Source organism: Peromyscus leucopus, chromosome 14, assembly GCF_004664715.2.
Source record: "Peromyscus leucopus breed LL Stock chromosome 14, UCI_PerLeu_2.1, whole genome shotgun sequence".
In the NCBI taxonomy this organism is placed as follows: domain Eukaryota; kingdom Metazoa; phylum Chordata; class Mammalia; order Rodentia; family Cricetidae; genus Peromyscus; species Peromyscus leucopus.
Genome location: NC_051075.1, coordinates 72,092,260 through 72,116,161, shown reverse-complemented (window position 1 = coordinate 72,116,161; position 23,902 = coordinate 72,092,260). Strand labels below are relative to the sequence as shown.

The following is a 23,902-nucleotide window of genomic DNA, read 5'->3' as shown; positions in this document are numbered from 1 at the left end:
TCTTAAGAAAAAATTTACAGAGGCTGTGTGATTCTATTTCTTAGGACAAAACAGCCCATCTTCTGGGAAAGCACGCGTAGATTTGTGTCAAATGTTTACGAACACAAAATATGAGCAATCTGTTCCTTCCATCTGCTTTCCACGAGAGAGCAAGAACCCTTATATAACAATGGGAGGATCTTCGCAACCACATGGTGGTCTTTCTGAAGGACTGCCATGGCAGAGGCCCCGTGTATAGCAAGGCCAGGTCACAGGGTATGCGAGGAGGGCTTTCAGAATAGGAGTGGGTAATTTGGTCTCTCAGTTTTTCTCTTCTCTGGATGTAGTGGTATCATCATCAGCCTGGGCTTCCAAAGTAGCTGTTAGGGAAGTGCTTGGATGCTCAATGGATTGTTTCCATGGAGAACAATGAAAGAGGGAGGTGAGTAGGTTTCTCATGCTCGAAGGCAGCTAATACAAGGGGCCCTACGCTGAGCCTATGTGTTGGTTATGTCTAACGCCCTGTCCTGGGTTTTAGAGGCAAATCTGAGAGTGGGTATATTGGATATATTGGAGAGAGAGCGGGAGAACACACACATTTTGAGATTGTCTGTGTTCCACAGCGGGTGGAAGGTGCTGGAACCAGAGTGTGGGTGCTGGCTGAGGCTGGGCTAGACTGACCCAATCAATGGGAAGAGAAGGTTGTGCTCCCCCTGGGTCCAATATCCCAGCCCCAAACTTCAGGTCAGGTGATGGCTATGAGCCTGCCCAGTGTGTGTTATTATTATTTTCTACTAAACAGCCAGAGTGGACACAGGAGCTGGAGCTATGAGAAGAATGGTCCCCACTGTGTGTCAGTCACACAAAGGGCAGAAATGGTCCCCACTGTGTGTCAGTCACACAAAGGGCAGAAATGGTCCTCACTGTGTGTCAGCTATGCAAAGGTCAGCCTTATTTCCAGGCTGTAGATTAGAGCCAGGTAGAAGAACGGACAGGATATTGTGCTGAGGTTATGAAAGGTGATCTCTCCCTCCCCTCCTCTTCCATACATTCCTAATTAACACCCTCAAAAGTCACGGAGGCATGCCCAGTTCAAGCCACACAGAATTCTGTTTAACAAAATCACATTCTTTCAGGCTATGGTGGCACACGCCTGTGATCCCAGTACTGGGGAGGTGGAGGCACAAAGATCGGGAACTGAAGGTCATTCTCAGCTACATGGCAAGTTCAAGACCAGCCTGTGCTACGTGAGACTCCGCCTCAAAGTCAAGAAACTGAAATGAAATAAATACAGCCACGGTCAAGTTTTATTAAATAAAATGAGGACACGGACACTCCCAAGGAAGCTGGCGACACCGATAGTGTTTTTCCCCATCGCACCTTTATTGCTCACTGTCCAGAATTACAGTTTTTCCAGAACCACACAGCCTGTGGGTAGCGCTCTCCCCTCGATGGCTCTCACATTTCTAACTAGCCTCTCGCCGCTGTCTTTATTTGTGTCCTATTCTGCCAGCATCCAAGAAGTTCTCAGGTTGTTTCCTGTTATGGGGGTGGGGTAGGGAGGTATGCTGAGCTGGCCCTCCGCAAAACAATAGGCTTTCCCTTGCTGGGATTAAGGAAGTGGACAGGCTGGGGCTAGGACCTGACTCCACTGGGTGCCAGGTAATCTCGGGGAAGATTCCTGGTCTGAACTGTCCTTGCTTCTTCACAGGTGAGAGGCTCTCTTTCTCTCTCTCTCACGGGCAACTAAGAGGGCCCCGGTGGCTTGTGTACAAGGTGTCCTTCCTTCTGGTGGGGAAATGGAGACACCTCTGGCCAGAGCCAGGTGCTCACGGGTATTTGATTTATAAGAGAAACTGGTCCCTTAGTGGAGCCCTAGAAATGACTCCTTCATGGTGTCATTTAAGGAAGGGGGCAGGCAGAGACCCCCTCGGTGTGTATCATCTGAATCCACTGGGGCAGGCTGTTGCTGTTTCTGCCAGGGGCGGAATGAACACTGGCCCTTTCCTCAAGGCCGTCCACGGCAGCCAGGCTGGGGCCATGTTAGGGAGCCAGGGAGCAGGGCAAACTTGTATTTATTCAACCGCCCCCTCAGAGAGAAAACAGCTTCGTGTGGGTGGAAACCCGCTTTAAAATGTGCAAGGGGTCCTTTACAGAGATCACTAAGTCCCCTGCCAATGCCCTTGAAGGGTCACTTGTCACAGAGGCGTCTTTACAGCAGGAACTGACTGTGCATGCGTGCTTACAGTGGGGAGGTTTCCCATCATTCACATCCCATCGACTTCCGAAGAGACCACCCACCCCCTAGGCATCTCACCAAAGAAGGGATGGCACACCGAACATTGAGCTTCACCCATTCCCATCCCTCACAGTCACAAAAAAATCAAAATCTGATAAAAGAATGGTTACAGGAGTGAATGAGCAACACTGCCAGTGAGCTGCTGACCGCTCCATCCCACGGGTGACCCGCAGGCAGGGCACCCACGCTCATCTTCCTCCGTGGTAGTCCTTTTAAAACACGTGGGAAGCTGATCTGTCACTCAGCCCTTGTTCATGCATAATTCTCACGAAAGACAGGGTGCATCTAAGGTCCGGCATGCCCACAATCATTTTAGATCTCTGACAGAACAACGAAAAGCCGCTCGACAATCTTGAAACATGCACCAGCCAAGACCATGGCTGGTATTACGGAAAAATGTCCTCTAGACAGGAGATGAGGGAGAATGGGAGAGAAGTGGGGAGGGGTGGAGAGGAGGAGAGGAGAATGGGAGGGGAGAGAAGGGGAGAAGAGAGGGGAAGAGGAATGGGAGGAGAAAATGGAGGGGCAGAGATGGGGAGAGAGAAGAGCATGAAGGCAAAGAGTTGAGATGAGCTGAGACAACCGGAAAGCTACAGAAAAGGATGTCCTGTGGTTGATGGAGCAAAGCGATTAAAACCAAGAAAGGCTATGGATCCAGAAGCGCTTCTCCAAATATTTGGTTCATGCTAAAAAATAGAGCACATTTATTAAAAATATATATTTATATACCTTGATATGAACAGATACACACATCAAGCCAATGAAAAATGAAAAATAAGTTATCTCCCGTATCAAACAGCTGGAAACATCTGATGAATGGGATGCCTGTGAGCGGACCACCCCTACAGCTGGTCCCAGGAGGTGGCCAGCTGAGCTGCATCTGCTCGGCTCATCCTCCTTTCCAGTATGGGATGTGGTCAGTACTCCAGGATGAGGCATTTTCTCACGCATTTGCTCACCACTAGTGCCAAAGGCTGGTCTTTCCAGCATCCCGTCAGCTCCCCAGTCAGAGATGCTGAGTTCCTCGTGGCCTGAATGAGTTTTGTTGGATTCATTGTGCTTCAGAGTGTCTGCTCCTCACAGCAGGACGGGTTCATTTGGTGACCTACCAGAAAGTTCGAAGGTGCATTGATGAAGTAGTGTGTGGTCTTCAAACCCGCTGGCCCCCTGCCGTGTCCGGTCACCGATATGTGGACACACAGGACCCGTGTCTCGTGGCCATCCTGAGGCCGCCGAGGCTGCGCGGGGCCATTCACAGGGTGGTATATATGTATACAAAGATGATGACGATCAGGTTCAGGATGGTCCCAATGATGCCCAGCATGGCCAGCACGCTCTCTTCTTTGCTCTCTTTCTCTTGGCCTCCCCGGTCTTCATCATTTCCACTCGTGATTACCATCTTGGTTGCAAATGTCTTTATCTTCCGCGCCAGGCTAACCTGTAACGAAGAGAAACAGAACAACAAAACCAAGGTCATCTCCCAGCATCCTTGCTGAGGCCAGGTGGAAGGGCGGGGCGACTATAGGCTTGAGGACTAGATCATGGGTTGGAGTGACATCCATCGCATCGGACACCATCTTGGGTTACATCTCTCTTGGTCACTGGGAGATGGTAGAACCTGGGGGCTGGGCAGATTGTTCAGCCAGTCAAGCGCTTGCCTTGCAAGTACAAGGACCTGAATTAGATCCCCAGTGCCCACAAACAAAGCATGCATACTTGGAGTCCCAGTGTTGGGGAGGCAGACCCAGGGGATTCCTGGAGCTCACTGGCCAGCCAGTCCAGTCTAATTGGTTAGCTTCAGGAAAATAAGAGATACAGTTTCCAAGAAGGTGGACAACTTCCCTAAGGACGAGAGCCTGAGGTTGATCTCTGGCCTCCACACGTGCATATGTGCACACACATGTCCACCGACAAACACACACACACACACACACACACACACACACACACACACACACACACACACGTCAGAACGTAAGTTTTGAATTTCAAGGATGAGATATTAATAACATAAAGACATGTACCCTGAAGTCCAGCCTTCGGGCCACCCACTCTGTGTACCTTGCCCTCCCCTTTCCCATGAAGCAGAAACAGACAGCTGTTGCAGTCACACTAAAACCAGCGGGGAGGTCGTATATGTTTACGTGCTGGGTCAAAGCCAGGAGATGAGTCCTCCTCGGTGTTCGGGAGGGCATGGGGCATCATGGTCACACATGTTCTAAAGCTCTGGCTGAGAAAGGGACAGGAGTAGGCAGGTCCGAGAGGAGGTGATTCTGTACCCAGAGAGGCTGTGAGCACTCCCTGCAAGGTGCGAAGGAGGTGGCCCTGCAAGAGCCTCTCATGGTCTCTGGCGGGAATACATGTTGGCACAACTGTTCTGGAACGCCATTTGGCACTAGTTAGGAAAGCAAAGAGACACAGTCTGTAGCTGGGCACCTGCTCTCACAGCTGTGCATGGAGGGAGGGAAAGGGAGGGAGGGAGGGAGAGAGAGAGAGAGAGAGAGAGACGAGAGCGAGAGCGAGAGAGAGCTGCTTTGTGTACCTGGAGACTAGAGGCCACTCACCCAGCTGCAGAAGCAGCTGTCCCAGCAAAGGGCTGGAGGCCGCCCAGGTGTGCGTCAGTGACCATGTGGTAACAGAACCACACAACTGGAATATTCCATGACAATGAGATGGCTGAGCTGCAGCTGTCTGTGACAGCAGTGGACCAAGCCCAGACACTGGAGGGAAAGATCATGTCACAGCAGAATGTGCGCAGCCTGACTATCTGCGAAGGCTCCAGACAGTATACTCTGGCCAAAGTGCATTTTGAGTTCTGTAACAAAGAATGACGGGACAAGAAATTCAGGAGCGTGTCTTCCTCAAGCCAAAGCAGTAAGGAATTCCCTGAGGGCACAATGACCATCACTGGGCAATGGATTCTGGGGTGTTCGCTGCTGTCATTGTGAACGACAGGTGTATGTTTATGCTATTCTTTTGTATGCCTTGTGTATTTTTAATAGGCAAGACTAACGTTCATGTGTTAGGGTACTTAGCACAGCCATGCAGAGGTCAACGGTTGAAATCTTCCTTGTCTATTTCTACCCCAATTATATTTAAAATATGCTGACACATGGGGCCTTTGTGGGGATGGGATCCGGGCACAGACCAGACTAGACTTCCTCCACGAGGCAACTGCATCTTTCCAGCCTAAAGCTTTCTGGTATTTAGGGGCTAGCATGGGTGATAATACCTCTGTATGTGCTGGTTGGATTTTGTTCACTTGTCACAAGCACAGATCTATCTGTGAAGAGAAAGCTCACCGGAGAAAAGATTGCAAATGGTCTGTAGACAAGTCTATAGAACATTTTTCTCGATTAATGATTGATGTGGGAGGGCCCACCTCATCAGGGGTGGCGTCACTCCTGGGCAGTTGATACTGGGTTGCATAAGCAAGCCGTGGAGAACAAGGCAGTGAGGAGTGTCCCTCCATGGCCTCTGCTTCAATCCCAGCTTCTGGGTTCCTACCCTGACTTTCTGTGATGGTGGGCTGCAGGCTGAGAGATGAAATAGACCTTTTACTCCTCAAGTTGCTTTTAGTTCATGTATTTATCACACTAGAAATCTAACTAGGACAATATGTGTAAATAGAAACACATATGTCGATGTGTGTATAGAGATACACATAAGACACACACACACACACACACACACACACACACACACACACACACACACGTACCCCCCACCACACACACACACCACACGTGCCCACCCAAACATGCTTCCTCACACACCATTGGTTTTGTTTCTCTGGAGACTCCTAATGCACAAGTCAAATAATGTCTCAGGACGTCCATCCCAAGAGGATCATCATTGGAAATCTGGGTGTTAGGAGTGAGGATCAGCCATGAATGTCTTCTCACCCCTTCTATGGTGCATGTGAACTCCTGGAAAACCTCACAGAGCCACTTGTTATACTGAGTAGAGCATCCTGTCTGTGTGAAGGACAGAGCCCATCAGTGACCACTGGAGAGACCGACGCTGCGGAGTGCGTAAGTGAATGAACAGATGTATTCTGAAGGAATGCATTCTGTTCCCTTCACAGCTGTGGGCTTTGAGTGGGTTCTGATGCCCCAGAGCAGTTAGGAAAAGCTGTTTGGTCTTCCTTCCTTCCATTTCCAATGCTGTATAAAGGGACACATTCTTAAGTGTATAGCTTGATGCACTCTTTAGTGCTAAGATAAAAAAGAAAAGCCAGCCTTCTGCACCCCTGGGGGCCTGCCTTGGTGACCCACTAAGTCACTGTTCCTCAATTCCTCCTTTTGACAACTCTCAAGTGACTCCTAACACCATAGACAGCTTTGCTTGGTTTTGAATTTTTTTACACACAGACTCACACAGCATTCTCTTTGAGGACTCTGGCTTCTTCCCCCCACATTGCTTTGTCAGGCTCACCCTTGTGGCTGGGCGGTAGCCTAGCTCATCTAGGCTTTCTTAGGAATAGCGGTCTCTTGGATCTACACACCGGAGACGGGTGGGTCTAGTCTACTATTAACGGAACCTGAGAGGAGTTGTTGTTTGGGACTGTCATGGATAGCACCACTGTGAACATTCTTGTTGTACTCATTGTCTGGTGCCACACGTGCACATTGCATAGGAGAATGGTCCACATTTAGCAAAGCTGAAGGACTCTTACGGTGAGCATCCACACACCTGCTCCACCATGCCTGTGTGCTGGCATGCGCTTGTTTCAACACACATCCACCCACCCCGTCTACTCATCTTCTGTTTCAGAACATTTCAAGGTGAAGCAGATCTGACAACTCTCCCTTTAAACACTGAAGCATGCCTGTTTTAATTCTAGTCCCGTAACCACTCACATTGTTTTTCTAATGTAAAATGTACATGTATGTCATTTCTTCATAGCTACATATACTCAGCAGGAAAACAGGCATGGGGTGTGCATGTGTGTGGCTTTGGTAGTGTTGTCAAGCAGATTTTCAATGCAGTGACATCTGTTTGCTTGTTGGCCAGTGAGGACTGACTCCCTTCCCCTTGATTTTGGCCACTCTGTGGTCCAGACATTACATAAGCCTTAAGAAGATACAAGCTCTGTAGAAACCCACTCCTCATTCTGCTCTGGCTGGAAGGGTCTCCAAACACTGGTCCCTTCTGTGCTGGGGTCTGTTGATACTTATCTGCTTTCTTCTAGACGCTGAGGATTCTGGGACAGGAGCAACTGAGCCTCTACTTCAGAGCACAGTGCCCAGATGATCCATGCTGAGTGAACGAGCAGGTCCTGTGAGGGACTGGGCATCTCCTGTGTCTACAGGGCAAGAGCTGGACGGCCACAGCTGCTCTCCGGAGATGAGATTAGTGCTCTCCTTCTGACCAGAGACCCATCATCGCAGTCACTCAAGCACAACAAAGTGCCTGTCATCCAGGCGGCTTGGTTTCAAGGCTTAATTTAGCCCCTTCCCTGAGTTAACCCCAGATGGTTCTGACTCAGGAGGAAGGGGAGGGCATAATCAGGTCGCCTGTGTTTACATTCCAAGGACTCTGCAGCTAACCAGAAAGGCCTTTCTGACCCATGGGAGAGAGCTGCAATCCTGAAGTTAGTCCCTGGTTGTTGCTAGGACACCAGCCCACCTTTCTCCATAGAAACCACCCCAGGAGGGTGGCTGGACTCTCAGGGGTGTAACTGAGGGCCCCACTGGAGGGAAGCTCTTAGGACATTGTTTCCTTATGTAAACTGGGTAGGGGACGGGGGACCGACAGTATTGACTGGAGGACATGAGGGGCTGGGAGCTTAGCCTGGAAACCAGGGCAGTGACAGAGTCAAAATAAGTGCTTCCTCCTTCAGGCAGCCTTTTTACCGGTTGTCTGGTCACCACGATGAGGTAAGCAATACACCATATCAAGAGTGAAGTCAAACCGGTAGATCATCAATTCCAGATGGAGCAGAGATGAGTGGGGAATATGAAAAGTATGATCTCTAATAGTCAGGAGAAAGGGGTGTGTTTGTGACCACAGGGTAGAGACAGCTATCTGAAGACAGAAAAGCTCTAACTATGAGCACAGCTATGAATGGATCCCCAGGAGTTATGCCTGAGATCCTTGGTTATCAAATGCTACCATAAAAACGAACCACAGAAGCTGCCAACTAGGAAATAAAGACATACGGCTAGTGAGTGACATGGAGTGGCCTATGACATATGATTGCACATTAGTATCAAATCAGTAAGAAAGTGATAAACACACAATAGAAAAGTGGGTAAAATCCTAACTGGGAACTTCTCAAAAGAGAAGCCACAGAGACAATGAACATGGTCCTCAGACAAACGGAAATGAAAACACAATCAAGTACCCTTCAAGAACCATGAGACTGGTAAGAAAGGAAACTCCAAGTGACAAACACTAACCACGACATAAGGCTGCAGGGACACCAGATACTGGCTTCAGGACCCATTGGGCCACCTTGGAAAACTGTATGGCACCTGGTAAAGCTGAGCACACTCCATCCCTGATGGACAGCCATCGACTTCCCAGGACAAGCCCTGAATACACCTGCATATGCACACACCAGGGCACGTGGACAAGATCTTACATTTGTGGGCAGTTAGTATTCATCTCAGCGGAATGCTTGAACACTGTGCAGATGACCATAGACCTTCGAGAGCTCTTACACTGTGAGTAGAGGGAAGGCAGGAGATGTTGGGACCTCACAGGCACAATGTTGAGAGGAAAGGCGCACTGCAGGCTACAGAAAGAGGTTACCGTTAATACGGAAAATGCACCACCACACTGTTTGGAAGTCTAAACCTGATGAATCTGCAAAAGAAAGCAGCGGAATGCCAAAGCCAGGGTAGTGGTTCCCACCAAGTGGATGGGATGGGCGGATGCTGATGGATGCTCTGAGGCTCTGGTAGTGCTTTCTAAGCTGGTGGCTAGCACATGGGTGCTTGTGCGTTATAACTTCCATTTCCTAAATGGCTCCTTTTGTCTATCCATTAACTAATAAACCCATTACTTATGGTCATAAGTGAATTAGCCAATTAATAAGCTATACTAAAAGTGAATATAATAAACGAGTAGAAACAACGTTGAGGGTGTATTTGCAGGTGGATGTTCACGGATGGGCACGTGCAAGCATGGGAATGCGTAAGTGTGTGCGTATGCATATGGGCCAGAGGTCAACCTCAGGTGTTCATCTTCAGGAACCATACCCCTTGTTTCTGGTCTCTCATTGAGAGCCAGGGCTTGCCTATTAGGCTAGGCTGACTGGCCAGGGAGCTCCAGGGAGGCCCAACCTCCATCTCTTCCCACCACTGGGATAATGCGCACACCGCCATGCCTAGCATTTTACACGGATACTGGGGGACTGATTCCAGCTCCTGTGGCTGCGTGGCAAGCACTTACCCACTGAGCCAGCTCCCCAGGCCATAACAGAAACAACTTTAAAAACAACAATCATGTTTTAAGGGCTGCCATGTTAACCTTCAAAAGGAGCCCTTGCTTGTCACCAGAAAGAGGGTCATGATTCTGCAAAGACAGAACACTGTCCACAGCCTAGCCTCCCTAAGGTGGAAAATTGATGGGGCCCTTACTTTTGAGCAGACTCAGCAAGCTGGTCCTCCGCTGGGCTGCTCCTGCTAAACACACTGGAGAGTTTTAATCGCTTGCCTAACTGGGATGCCCGTCTTGGGAAATAAAGCAGGAGTACACAGCGATACAGTGGTACTGTGGTTTGGGTGTGGAGGCTGTGGGAGAGCTGGGAGCACAGACAGGAGTGGAGGCTCTGTGTGCTTGCTGGAGTCAGAGCTGGTCAAGAGAGGGGCAACAAGGATGCTCGCTGCTGCTCACAGCATCGCCAGCATCCATGCCCTCCTCCGTGTATCAGCATCTCAGGTTTCTTCTGGAAAATTACCCTCCATAGCAGATGCTGTCAGTCAGGGTACTGAAGGGATGGCCTGCATCTGGCTAAGCTTACCAAATGGATGGTCTCTTTCTACACTCAACCTTAGAAAGAGATACAAGGTGGGCCGCAGTAAACTCTGATTCATCCACCCTGATAGTCAAAGATGCATTTTAGCCACGCTGCCCAGAGGAGAACCCACTGGCTGCTGCCTCTTGGAATCAGCCCTCTGCAAAGCTTGGCTCACCATCTCCTCGTGCCCCCCAAGAACAACCTCTGTATTCCTGCCATGAAAATACTATTCTTGCTTAAGTGAATTGGAACCCAGTATGATCAGTAATGATCTCAGGTAACCAGAGAACATTTACTCTTCCAGAACGGATATTCAAAGTTATTCTGTTTTTAATTCCTCATCTGAAACCTAAAATACCCTGAGAGGAGAGCCTGACCATTTAGCATTGCAAAACAGCATCATCAGCTACAGAGTTCATACTCAAGAACCACACAATGGAGCTATTTAAAAAATTGTGAAAAATCTGTTTTTAAGTAAGTTTACAGCTTTGTGTTGGGTTATCCCTAGCCTTATGTAGCTGCACACAGCCCTGCAAGCTATAGGCTGAAGGTGTTCGCTAGAACTCTATGGAGTGTCAGCAGTATTCTCCCCACCATTCTGGGATTTACCACCTCTCAACACAGCTGACTCCACCTCCTGACAGCTTTATTCAGGACCATTCTTCTTTGCCTTCAAATAAAATCTCTTCACTATATCTTGTACCCACTGGGGTCATTTTAAAAACTAGTCCCAAAGCCAAAGTAAATCCTCACCATCCCCAGCAACAATTCTGTTTTTGAAAAATTAACATTGATAGCTCTGGCATCAGTTACAGCAGGGACCCTATCTTATCTCCACGGCTGGCCAGCTGTAAGATCTGGTCAGGATGCTGCATTCCTCAGAGCCCCAGGTTCCTCTTTAACGTGAGGGGTGGTACATAGCTTGTAGGATGAAAGCTAAGGGATGAACCTGCATAGCTGAGTGACCGAGAGCTGCTGTGATCAAAGGTGACATTGATGGAGACTCCTTACGGCTCCACAAGACCCCGTTCTTCAGTGAAGCACCTTCCTGCTCCCTACTCATCCAGAGAACCCATCTCATTCCAGTTCTTCTCTTGAGAAGGTTCCAACTAAAACATGACATTACTCTGGGATAGGTTTCCCAGGCTACATAAGAGGATCCTTCCTCCTTTCTTCTGGAATGTTCTGACATGGTCAGCTTTCCCCTACAGCGTGAGCCTCCATGTACTCTCCAAACAGAGTAAGAAGTACAACTAGAACCTGCGAGTGACTCCAGGAGAGAGACACGGTTGAGGGACAGTCAGTTTCAGGTGTCAACTGTGGTTTGTTCTAGTTATTTTCTTTGGCTGTGAGAAGACTCTCTAACCAAAGACAACGTCGGGAAGGAAGGGTTTGCTCATTTCCAGGTAGTAGTCCATCATGGAGGGAAATCAGGGAAGGACCTCAGGCAGGAATTGAAGCAGAAACCATGGAAGAATGCTTCTTGTTGTACCTAGGATGCCACCCACAGTGGACTGCACCCTCCCATGTCATCTTCAGTCAAGGTAGTGTCTCATGAACTTGGCCACAGGCCAATCCGATCTGGCAACTCCTCCACTGAGCCTCTTCCCAGGCGACTCTAGGTTTTGCCCAGCTGACAATAAACTTACCAACACATGGTTTGAATGTAAAATGCCCCCCTCGGGCTCCTGTATTTGAACACTTGGTCTCTGGGTAGTGGTGCTGTTTGGGAAGGTTGTGGAGTATTTAGGAAGCAGAGACTTCCTGGGGGAAGTGGAATCAAACCAGACTGGCCTGGAGGTTTTACAGCCCAGTCCTACTTCCTGCTCACTCTCTGCTTCCTGACCGCTGATGTACTGTAGTCAGCCAGTCTGTTCCTGCTGCCACCACTGAGCTGGATCATAAGACCTGGACTATAAGCCAAAGCAAACCCTCCTGTGGTGATATTTTATTTGTGCTCTAACAAATAAAGCTTGCTTGGGGATCTGAGGACAAAGCCAGCCACTATGTTAAACACAGAGGTCAGACAGTGGTAGCACACGCCTTTTATCCTAGCATGGGGAGACAGAGATTCATCTGGATCTCTGTGAGTTCAAGGCCACACTGGGAACAGAGTCAGGCGTGGTGGCACACGCCTTTAATCCCAGCACTAGTTAACCATAGAGGTCTGGAGGTCTGTACAGACAGACGGGAAGTGATAGAGCTGAGCGGAAAGAGGAAGTGATGTAGCTGGGCAGAGAGAGGAAGTAAGATGGTAGGGCACAGAAAGGTATATAGGTGTGAGTATACAGGAAGCAGCTCTCTCTTGGGCTGAGGATTTCCCAGCATTAAGAACTTGTGGCTGGCTTGTTCTATCCCTCTGGTCGTTCAGCTTTTACCCCAATATCTGGCTCCGGATTTTAATTTTTTTAATTAATAAGACCTTTTAAGATTCGTGTTACACTCTCCCTTCTTTAAGTTGCATTTGTTGGGTGTTGTATCACAGTACCAAGAAACATCATTAATACAGCTCCTACCCCAGCTCTAACATGCTCTGTCCCTATGCTTTGAAGTCCCTTCTCTCTGCACTTGTTTCTCAGAGAAGCTTCCTAAGAACTGGAGATCAACCCTGGCAGAGCCAATGACTGGCTGACAGTGACCTGGGGACCAGAGAATGCTGGTGTGGCAGTTAAGAACAATGGTGGCAAAGACCATGCGGCACATGACGTCCTGCACGTGAAGGGAAGACAAAGGATATCAAAATCCAGGTCCACTTATGATTACAAATAATAATTCCAAAAGCCTTACTTGCATAGGAAAAAAAAACTAGAAAAACATGCCTGGTTGGGGGGGGGGATTCAGAAATTTTCTGCAACATGGTTGATCATTCTTTCACTTGTGTCTTGTTAAAAGCAATCAATGTGTAAGTAAAAAAAACAGTGAAGACCCTGAGTATGTCTGCTTTATCACAATCTTAGAAGAACCTCAGCTCCCAAGAGCAAGGCAGCCTCTGCTGGTGTGTGAGGAGAGACCTTAGCATCTGCTGCTGGAGAGGCAGGAGTGGGTCAGAGAGGGGCTGGAGCTGGCTGTGAAGACCACAAGAGACGAAGGTTCTGGGACTGGGGAGAGCTGAGACGCTCAAGTGTTTGTCTTGCAAGTATGAGGACCCAAAGTCAATCTCCAGGATCCACAGGGTTTTTTGTTGTTGTTCTTTGTTTGTTTATTTTGTTTTTGTTTTGTTTTTTGTTTTTCCGAGACAGAGTTTCTCTGTGTAGCTTTGGAGCCTGTCCTGGAACTCACTCTGTAGCCCAGGCTGGCCTTGAGCTCACAGAGATCCACCTGGCTCTGCCTTCCGAGTGCTGGGATTAAAGGCATGCGTCACCTCTGCCCGGCAGGATCCACAGTTTTTAAAAAGGCCAGGGGAACAAGGAGATGGCTCAGTGGGTATGCTTGCTGCCTAAGCATGAGGACCTGGGTTCAGATTGCCAGCTGTGTGTTCCCAGAACCCCAGCATGGACAGGAGGGGAAACAGAGTCAGGTGGGGACTACTGACTGAGTCTAGCAGGAAAATAGTGATCTCCAGGTCTAGCAAGAAACCCTGTTCCAAAGGAATAAGGCAGCAAGCCATGGAGGACACCTGGTATCCTCTTCCTGCCTCTGCATGTACACACGGGTGTGTGCACCTTCACACACACATAGTCACATATGAAGGCAGATGTGGCGGTATATGCTTATAATCCCAGCACTGGGTCTCATTGGCTAGCCAGGTGGCTCCAGGCCAAAAGGAGAATCTACACACACACACACACACACACACACACACACACACACACACACACACACTTGAACGCGCGTGCACACACACATGCGCACGCACACACACATGAACACGCACGCACACGCACGCGCACACGCACACGCCCACAGACGAAAGTCTCAGTACTCTTTGGACAAGCAGCGCTATTTACCTTGAGTGGGAGTTGGCACCCGTGTCCTTTCACCCCATCAGGTACATCTCAGAATTCAATCTTTGCTCCTCAGTGTGTGAAAGGTACCCCGTGTTCCAGAAGGCCAGGGGAGGAGACCTTGCGTCCACACTCCCTGCATCCTTGCTCTGCAGCCAGTCACCTGGCTCAATTGTCATTCCGAGCACTTCCCTCCCAGAACATCTCACACGTTGGGACGAGGACGGTTCATTCTGGCCCTATTTACAAGGACAAGCTGCTCTTTTTAAATCCAGACTACTATCCAGTTGATAAGTCTAGTGGATGGTGCTAGAGGGCTGGGCTGGGGCAGCATCAGCTTTTCCCTCAAGAAAAGACCTCAGTGGTCTCCAAATCACAGTAGCTCCTGGAGAACTCAGGCCGGCCTCCTTGAGCATCCTCTGAGTGTGACAATGAGTCGAGTCCTACACTAAGTGGTGGTGTGGCACAAATGGCAGACAATGCTTGAGTCTGAAGGTCTAAATGCAAGTAGATCATGAAGGCCGTGTGAGTCCAGGGTGCTATGGGAACCCAGAACGGGGCATCTGACTGCCTGGGATGGCAGGCCAGGGATCACTCCTGGAAGACAGGCAGTCTAAGCCAAAGTGGAAAAGGAGAGTGAGATTAGCTTAGTGAGTGCTGGAGAGAACAACTAGTGAGAGACTGACGGACATAAAGGAAAAGGGAATATAAACACACAGGACCGTTGCAAGGCTAGGCCATGAAGCTCACGTGAGCTAGGAGGGCCTGGGCTGGAAGGAGACGCAGCAATCGTAGCTAGGGCTCTATAAGCCTCAGAAAGCAATTTTGGAATTTATTCAGTAGATACAACATAGATGTTCATTTCGTATATTTTCTCAGCCACACACATTCACTATTTACACTCCCTTGCATGCACGAGATATTTCGTAATAAATTTTTAAAGCTCAATTAGCTTCTCAAATCAAACCACAGTAAGCAAACACGGCTAGCTTGCTCACTGGGTAAAACACAGCCCCTCGCCTCCGGCTCCGCCAGTGCCGCACACACAGCTCTCACTTCCTGCTTTCCTGGCTCCCAGGGCATGAGCTGGGAGCCCTGTGCAAGTGGGCGACTTCCTGTGCTCACATAAGGTCTTCATCAGGACCAGGGCAAGAGTTTCTCCAAGGGACAAACTCCTCTCCCTGGGTCCCTGCACAGCTCAGGTGGTCACAGAATGGCCTGCTGTTATAACACAGTTTCCTGACGGAGAGTGGTAACCAGGTTGTCCGGCAATTGGAATCCTCCCCTCCCCCACCCCAGCAGCTTTTAAGAGCCACTTAAGACAGAAAACATTTGTAAGACATTTAGCTTGCTCAACAGAGCATCACAGTTATGACTATTAATTAGAGCACTGCCTCTCTAATTGCCGCTATGTGGCTGGATCTAGCCTTGTGCTTGGTACCTCTCATGATGTAGCCGGTTACTGCTTTCCAGTTACATAAGACTACAATAGTCACAGCTATTTAGCAAGCAAGAGTGTGACCAGGCCCTATATGGTCTTCCACCCATCCATCCATCCATCCATCCATCCCCTCAGAAAGGGACTTCAGGATTAGAAATGGAAAGAGGGACAAGCTACAGACATGGTAAGATTTTTTAAAACTTAATAACAGTAATATGTACAACTGTATGGCAAGTATCTTTAAACATTTATTTAGTATCTACTATATGCCAAGACCTGTTTTACTATATTGGGGTGCACCAGGAGAAGCATACCGATATTAATCCTATTTTAGGAACAAGGTCTTCAGACTTGAAAATGATTCCTGAACACCCACACCATGGCAAGCAATGGTTGTAAACACCAGGAATACAGCTGTGATTAAAGCGAAGAACCGGGCAGAAACTGAGTCAGGAACTGTATGGATGCTGCTCACAGCATTACTGTCTCCTGCCTGTCAAATGCTTCAAATGCCACGTTCCAAGCCCGTGCCTCTCACTCCAGTTCATCTGCTTACACACTCCTCTTGACTTACGTAACTAACTGCTGATCACCCTCAGAGGCGCAGGCTCAGCAGCATTTCTGGGACCCTGTATTCAGGCTGCATCGGAACATCTCTCATCCTGGCCTGAAGTCTTCGTTTTACCCAGTCCTTCTGCACTAATCCATGAGTTTGTTTGAGATGGATGATCCATTTTTGCTGCCTCCAACCCCTGGGTCTGGTATGAAGGCACCATGGTACTCCAGAAATAAACAAGCTAATGGATGGTTGATGGATAGACTGAGGATGAGTGGATGAATAACGGGAGAATGAATGATGGATGGATAAATATGTAGGTAAACTATGGGTAAATGTATGCATGGATGATGGATGGATATAAGGATACGTGGATGAATGATAGGTATACCTATCATGTGTGTGTGTTTGAATGTATGAATGCTATATGAATGGATGATGGATGGATGGATACATGGATGGATGCACAGACAGAAGTAAGTTATAGGGAAAGCACAGGAATCAGATGAGCTGGGTGAGAAAACAATGCAGCCCAGACTTCCAGCTGGATGCCACTGTGTATGGATACCCAGTGAAGAAAATGGCCCAAATAAATAAATAAGTGTGTGTGTGTGTGTGTGTGTGTGTGTGTGTGTGTGTGTGTATGTGTGTGTGTGTGTGTGTGTGTTAGGAGTGTGGCATGGGGAGACAATAAGGAGTCCTTTGCCTCAAGGCTAAGTGAAAGACCGTCCCTTCCGGTTCAGTAACTTCTTGTGTCTTGTCTTCTCTCGCCATCTGAAAACGGTGACACCTGTGAGTGTCAAACTCCAAGTGTGACACTAGCAGTTCACAGACAGGACTCAGTTTCCAGCCGTGCTTGCTCCCAAGGAAAGAGCATGATCGGTTGCCCCAGGATGCGTTTGTCCATGAGCACAAGGAGAAAATTGGGAGATGACCTGGTCAAGAGCCTTTGGTGGACTGACTTATTTTCTCTCTCGCCTTAAAGTCCGATGACAAGAAAGGTCAGTTTACTGTGGTGAGTAAAAAAACAACCACAAAAAACAAAAACAAAACAAAAACCTTGAACACCAGCATAAAGAGAACAAGCAGCTCCCCATACCCACACTTAAGGATAAATTAATCAGCATTTCCCTTACTCAGTGAAAGAACATGGTTTTAGGTGTGGGAAAATCAATTATATCAGCCGAAACTTCCCTGAGGAGTGCAAGCCATCAGGTAGTCCTGAGGCAAGGGCATGGAAACTAAACAGGACACATGAGATCCAGGCCTGAGGGACTGTCTTCCGTCAGAACTCTACCCTGCCTGCCTGCCACTTCCTCTGAGCCACAGGCCCTACTGACGAGTCAGCAGATTCCACTCCACCCAGAGAACAAGCAAGACCCAAGGGCAATGGCGGGGATTCGAACTCATGCTTGGCTCCAAGGAGCTGTGCCACAAAGCTCACACAAGCCTGGGTGGTGATGGCTGCCACAGGCGACAGAATCCTTGGGATCACTTTCATTTTTACACACATCTCATTGGTGGTTAAAATGCTAAGGCCCCTCTGAGCAAGACTGTAACTCTCAGCTCTGACCAGAGATGCCCAGGAAGAACAAGACCAGCCCAGCAGCTGTGTGCACACCTGGTACCCAGATCTTGGTCGGGGTATGCCACTCTTCAGTGGAAAGAACCAGGGCTTCCCGACTCTTGGGTTGAGGAAGGGCAAATTCGAGGTGGGGTTTGGGTACCCTGTGCTGCTACAAAGTAAGGAAGTGCTCAAGAAAAGATGGGTGGGAGGATCTGGCAGAGGATGCCAGCACAAACCTGAGTGGCTAGAGCTGGGACAATGTGACCGAGAAACCAACCCCAGCATTCGAGGGCAACTCATAAAGTAAAACACACGCCTACGAGTCTTTACTGATACAAATGACCACAGAAAGGAATAAATGTGTGGGTGGGTCTGTTGTTTTTTTCAGTAGAGCCCCAGATAATAAATGCAGAAGAAAACAGAGGTGAACAATTGCCACAGGCAACAGCCCTACACAGTAACTGTGGACCAGATCCACTGAAGGATGCTAAAACTAGAGAGGAATGTTTGACAGAAAGATTCACCCAGATTCACATGCTCTCAAGTATCACTTTCAGGGCAGCGGTAGAGAAAGGAAAGATGGCCAGTCTACTAGTCTGTTGGAAGCCCCTTAACCAAGCCATCAAGGTCAACATCACCATGGAGATACTGACATCGCGTACCCTGACATGAAGGGCCAAGAAGGACATAGCATAGCTCCAGGGGAATCTGTCCTGAAAAGTTCAACCTTATCCAGGGCTGAGCTTAGAGACAGACATTGGACAAAATTGCTAAGTGCTCTTCTGAAATGCCAAGGTTGTGGAAGACGAGGAACTGTCACAGGTTGGGGGACACCGAGCAACGGTGTTCACCACCTTTGAGGACTAAGGTACTGCAGTCACAAAAGATGTAAATCTGAGGGGACCTCAGTAAGATAGCTGCATGTTTTCTATAAGTCCAAAGTCTCCCCAAAAGAAGCAGTTCAAGAGATGACAGGGTCCATTTCCTGTGCAGTCTGTTGAGCCTGGACACCAGACACCAGATACCAGACACCAGACATCAGATGCACCGGACACACCAGACACCCAGAAGGAGCCTTCATTGCTCCAGCTTCAACGCCAAGAGCCCAGGAGAGCCATGCGAGAGATCACTAGGTCCTGTCAGCACAAGCCACAGAACCAAGAGAGATATGAACAAGTTTTTGGTTTCAAACCAAGCACTTGAGGATGAATGACCAGTTATTCAGCAGTAGACACAGGGAGGCAGGTTCAGAGAGGCCGTTTGCCATCCTACGGGAAGAAGTGTTTTCTTCAAGCAGGAGCAAGGGATTCTGGGGACATCTGAGAAACAGGCAGGTCAGAGCCTGTTTTAGTCAGGGTGTCTATTGCTGCGAAGAGACACCATGACCATGGCAACTCTTACAAAGAAAAACATTTAACTGTGGTGGCTTACAGTTTCAGAGGTTCAGTTCACTACCATCATCATGGCGGGGAGCATGGTGGCGTGCAGGCAGATATACTGCTGGAGCTGAGAGTCCGACATCTTGACTCAGAGGCAACAGGAAGTCGACTGACTGTCACACTGAGGAAAGCTTGAGCAAAAGAGACCTCAAAGCCCACCTCCACAGTGACACACTTCCTCCAAGAAGGCCACACCTCCTGATAGTGCCACTCCTTTGGGGGGCATTTTCTTTCAAACCACCACAGAGCCTCTAGAGAGCAGCAAAGAATATGAACATCGCCGGGCCGGGGTGGCGCAAGCCTTTGATTCCAGCACTCGGGAGGCAGAGTTAGGTAGATGTCTGTGAGTTCGAGGCCAGCCTGGTCTATAGAACGAGATCCAGGACAGGCACCAAAACTACATGGAGAAATCCTGTCTCAAAAAAACAAAAAACAAAACAAAACAAAACAAAAGAATGTCAATTTTCTTATCTGTAAAGTGGGGAGAATAATTCTCTGGGCATTTGAATAAGTGATGTTAGCCGAACAGCAGACCAAGCTTGCTGAATTTGTAACTGTATCCAAAGCATGCCACTGTGTGCGTAGGGGTACTGAGGTGTGGGCTTGCTTATTCCAGAACCTTGTGACTTGATGTCTTCATTGTCATAGATCCAGATGGTCACAGAGGTTCCCTGGGTTTGGTTTTCCCTAACAAGGACAGTGCCACTGTGCTATTCTGACACTGTAACCACATGCTCCATGCTAACTAAGCCACCCTAGACTCACTGATCAGCCCTGTTTTTCTGAGCTTTCCTAGGGCATAGGGGACATTGTTTTAATCACTCCATACCTGCTGACTTTTATTTGTGCATGGGGAAATGCCAGTGAGTGCACGTGTGTGGCCAGAGGTCAACCTTAGATGTCATTGCTCAGGAGCTATCTGCCCTGTGTTTAGAGACAGGGTCTCTCCTTGGCCTGGAGCTCATTGATCATGCTATATACTGACCGGCCTGCGAGCCTGGAGGAGCTGTTGGCCTGTCTCCACCTCCTGAGTGCTGGGATTACAAGCGCATACCACCATGGCCAGATGTTGTCACATGGCTTCTGGGGTGCAAACTCAGATCTTAGCAAGCACCTTATCCACTGAGCTATCTCCCCAGCACCCCCTCACTGAGTGCTCACATTTGTGATAATGAAGAAGGGACAAGCACCACCGTCCTAGTTCATAAAGGAGGGGGATAAGCTGTGCAGGAGGAGGATTGCTCTCAGTGGATCTCACAGATGGACCCACGGCTGGCAGGGCACAAAACGAGTCACACAGTCTGGACCAAGCCCATGATCTAAGCGTGTCACTACAGAGCATCCATGCCCTAGTCTCCCTGCTGAAAAATGAGATCGTACACCTTAGCTGATGATAACTGCTGCCCATATTAAATGAGGAACATTCTAGAAGCTGTTACACCTTTCTCCTCTTTTCCCTGCCATGCTTTATGGCTCAAAGTCACAAATAAATGGTATCTACTTAGAAAAAAATATATGTTCTAACACCCTAAATCCCCTCAAAGGAAAAGGCAAAGCTTTTAAAGAAAATTTACTTGGGGACACTGTTGAGATCAGAAATCAAAGAAGTTGGAGCATGTGGAAGGTTTTGGAGACCCCAACTCTTGGCAATGTGGAGGGGTCACAGTCTCCATTCTTTGCCCCTAGATGCAAGCTGAGATGTCCCAACAGAGACTGGCAGGATGCGATTAGACCGTGCTGTTAGGAAGCGGGCTCCCCACACCACTTCATGACTGACAGCACGTGAGGGCCCCTGTTTCCAAATGCCCTGGAGAGAACCAGGTCTGCACAGAACAGCTTCATTACTGAGATTTCCCGGTGTTCACTATGGCTGGGCAAATGGCTGGGCTGTGCTAGCAGTGGATAAACAGTGCATATTTCATGAATCTCCTCTGGTAGGCTGCTACTCATCCGAATTCCACTTACTTGGGAGCATTTACATTTTAATGTGATTTTTTCCGACAAGACCAGACAGCTGGGTGGGTTTTTACCAGCTCTTGAGATACAAAAATCTCATCTCTGCATAGGAATCCTTGCAATCATTTTTGTGTGTGCGTCCAGGCTGGAAATGGCCCCTTCTGAACTTTCTGGCTGATAACTTCCTGAAGAAACAGCTATTGACAGGCAGAGAAAAGTCAGGCTGACAGTTCTGATCCAATGCTTGTCCACAACTAATAGAGAGAAAAGAGATTTTTCAAGAAGCCACCATTGCTGAGAAATGTACACCGTGTCATCCCTGCCTACCCATCCCAAATTCTCCCACGCTCTCCCTGAGTCAACCCTCTGTCAATGGCACTGGCATCCTTGGTCTTTTGTGAATGCACCATCTCAGGCCCCCTGCACTTGCTGTTTCCCCCAGTGGCACACACTGTTTAGACCTTCAAACTGGCTTGTTCTAACCTGACACCCAGAGGCCACCTCCTGAGCACAGGTCTCCTACTCTTCTCACTCCCCACCAGAGTAATGGTCAGTGTTGTCAGTTTGGCAGAAGTTAGAATCACCCCTGAGGATCCCTGTGGGGGTTATCTTGACTATTTGATTTGAGGTGGGAAGACATGTCCACTGTGGGTGGCACCATTCCCTAGCTGGGATCCTGGACTGTGTAAATGGGGGACAGGAGCCAAGCAGCAGCAGGCATTCATCACTCTCTGCTTCTTCATTCTGGATACAATGTGACCAGCTGCTTCAAAGGCCTGCCGCCTTGCGCCTTGCAATCCCCACCACGAAGGACTGTACCTTGAAGTGTGAGCCAAAATACATACTTTCTCCCTTGAGTTGCCTGTGTCAAGGTATTTTTATCACAGTAACTGGAAAAGAAATCGAGATCATTGGCATCCCTCCATCTTCCTCAAAGCACTGATCACTTGGGAGCAAGCAAAAAAATGTTTTCATTTCTCATTCCTACCTTGAAGATAAGCGGCATCATGACAACGACCTTGATGGCAGCCCCTGTGCCAAGCCCTGTCCCAGACATACTGGAGAGGCTCTGTGAGTAGACTTTGCATGAATGAGGAACCGCCAATTCCCCAGAAAGCGAAGCACTAGCTCCTGGGGGCAATTGTTCAGGATGACATGGCTGGGTATCAGTATTCTTAATCCTGGGGTTGTCATAAATCCAGTACTAGTAGATTAACTCTTATGTTCTACACTTGCATAACTGACATTTTCTGTCCTTCTCTCTCCCTTAACATCTTTTTATGTTGTGTGTATGTGTATGCAGGTGTGGGTGCATGTATGTGCACATGCATGCAAAACCCAGAGGACACCTCGGTACTGGTCCTCAGGCAATGCCTATCCTTTTTTGAGGCAAAGTCTCTTACTTGCCCAGACCTTATCAGGTAGGCTTGGCTAGTTGGCCAGCAAGCCCCAGGAATCTACCTGTCGCCACCTCCCCGGCACTGGCATTCCAAGCACATATCACCACACCCAATATTTTTTGAACATGCCTTCTGGGGGTTACTGTCAGGTCCTCAGGCTTGCAAGGGAAGCACTTTATTGACTGATCCATCTCCTCAGCCCTCCCTTGAGATCTGTGTCTCCATCTGGATCCCAGCAGGTAAGAGACCTCAGGGAATTCCTGCTTATGGAGGACACGTATACAGGCATAAAGTCCCCTGGCCTCTGATTCTCAGAAAAGGAGCAGACATTAAAGCCTTGCAATCTGATCCCCAATGGAGCCCTCCACCTTGTCCAACAGTTTAGCCCCATGGTTACCCAGAATTCTCTGGGAGCATCACAGAGCCTGTGGCTGCATGAGTGGAGGCCTCCCAAAGTAGCTTGTAAGCCATTGCTTCCGACAGCTCTAGTGGGCAGAGTTCTCACAGGGAGCCACACAGCAGAGCTTCCTTCTGTCTCCCTATCCCCCCTACCCCCACATGCTGTTTCCTACATCATCTCTTACCCATCACAAACATGAGGCTTGACATGAAAAGAAAATCAATAAATAATTACAGGAAATAAAAAGCAGAGAAAAATGTGCTTTCAAAATATAAGGAAAGAAAGGAAGGAAGGAAGGAAGGAAGGAAGAAGGAAGGAAGGAAGAAAGAAAGAAAGAAAGAAAGAAAGAAAGAAAGAAAGAAAGAAAGAAAGAAAGCCAGCCTTCCTTAGCCACATCTTGCTACAACAATTAGCCACATTCGATTGGCCTGACCTTTGGATGAGGGTTCAGCTTAGTTGGTTTTACCCCATCTGAAGATGTGAACTGCTTGTTAAGGCTGATAATAGGAAATCCCCCACAACTCGCCCTCCAAACAAGTCCTTCTCTGGCTACCTACCTTGTGGGCAGTGCTGGGAGTTGCACTGGATTATGACTTATCTGCACCCAGACAGAAGCCAGCACAATCTGGCACAGCCCTGAGGTAGACAGATACTGTGTCCTCATCTGCCGAGAAGCCCACATATCCAGTCCAGCCCCAATGGCCTGTGTTCATTCTGCCTGAATTCCCTGGAGCAAATCCACTCTCTTCAGTCAGCTCATTGCCTTAGGAGAGCAGCCCTGCCATGCAGACTTCAGCCAGCCTCTGCTCATCTGTTTACATTCGCTTGTCTCTAAGCTACGAGAATAGCTTCGAGCTCGAAGACAATGACTCCATTGCTCTTGCATCCCCGAGCTTCTTGTATTGAAAAGAGCGATTGTGTGCTTATAGAGAGATTCCACATACAGCTGCTG

At 48.6% G+C, this 23,902-nt stretch overlaps 1 long non-coding RNA gene across 2 annotated transcripts in view; it reads right to left on the bottom strand.

The window, feature by feature from the left end:
- Positions 1–1,341: 1,341 nt before the first annotated feature.
- LOC114701885 overlaps positions 1,342–23,902 on the bottom strand; it is a 48,144-nt gene continuing 25,583 nt past the window's right edge. For both annotated transcript variants that reach the window (XR_003735889.2, XR_005092797.1), the window contains one exon: positions 1,342–3,716. This is a non-coding gene — a long non-coding RNA (uncharacterized LOC114701885). The remainder of the gene's footprint in view (positions 3,717–23,902) is intronic.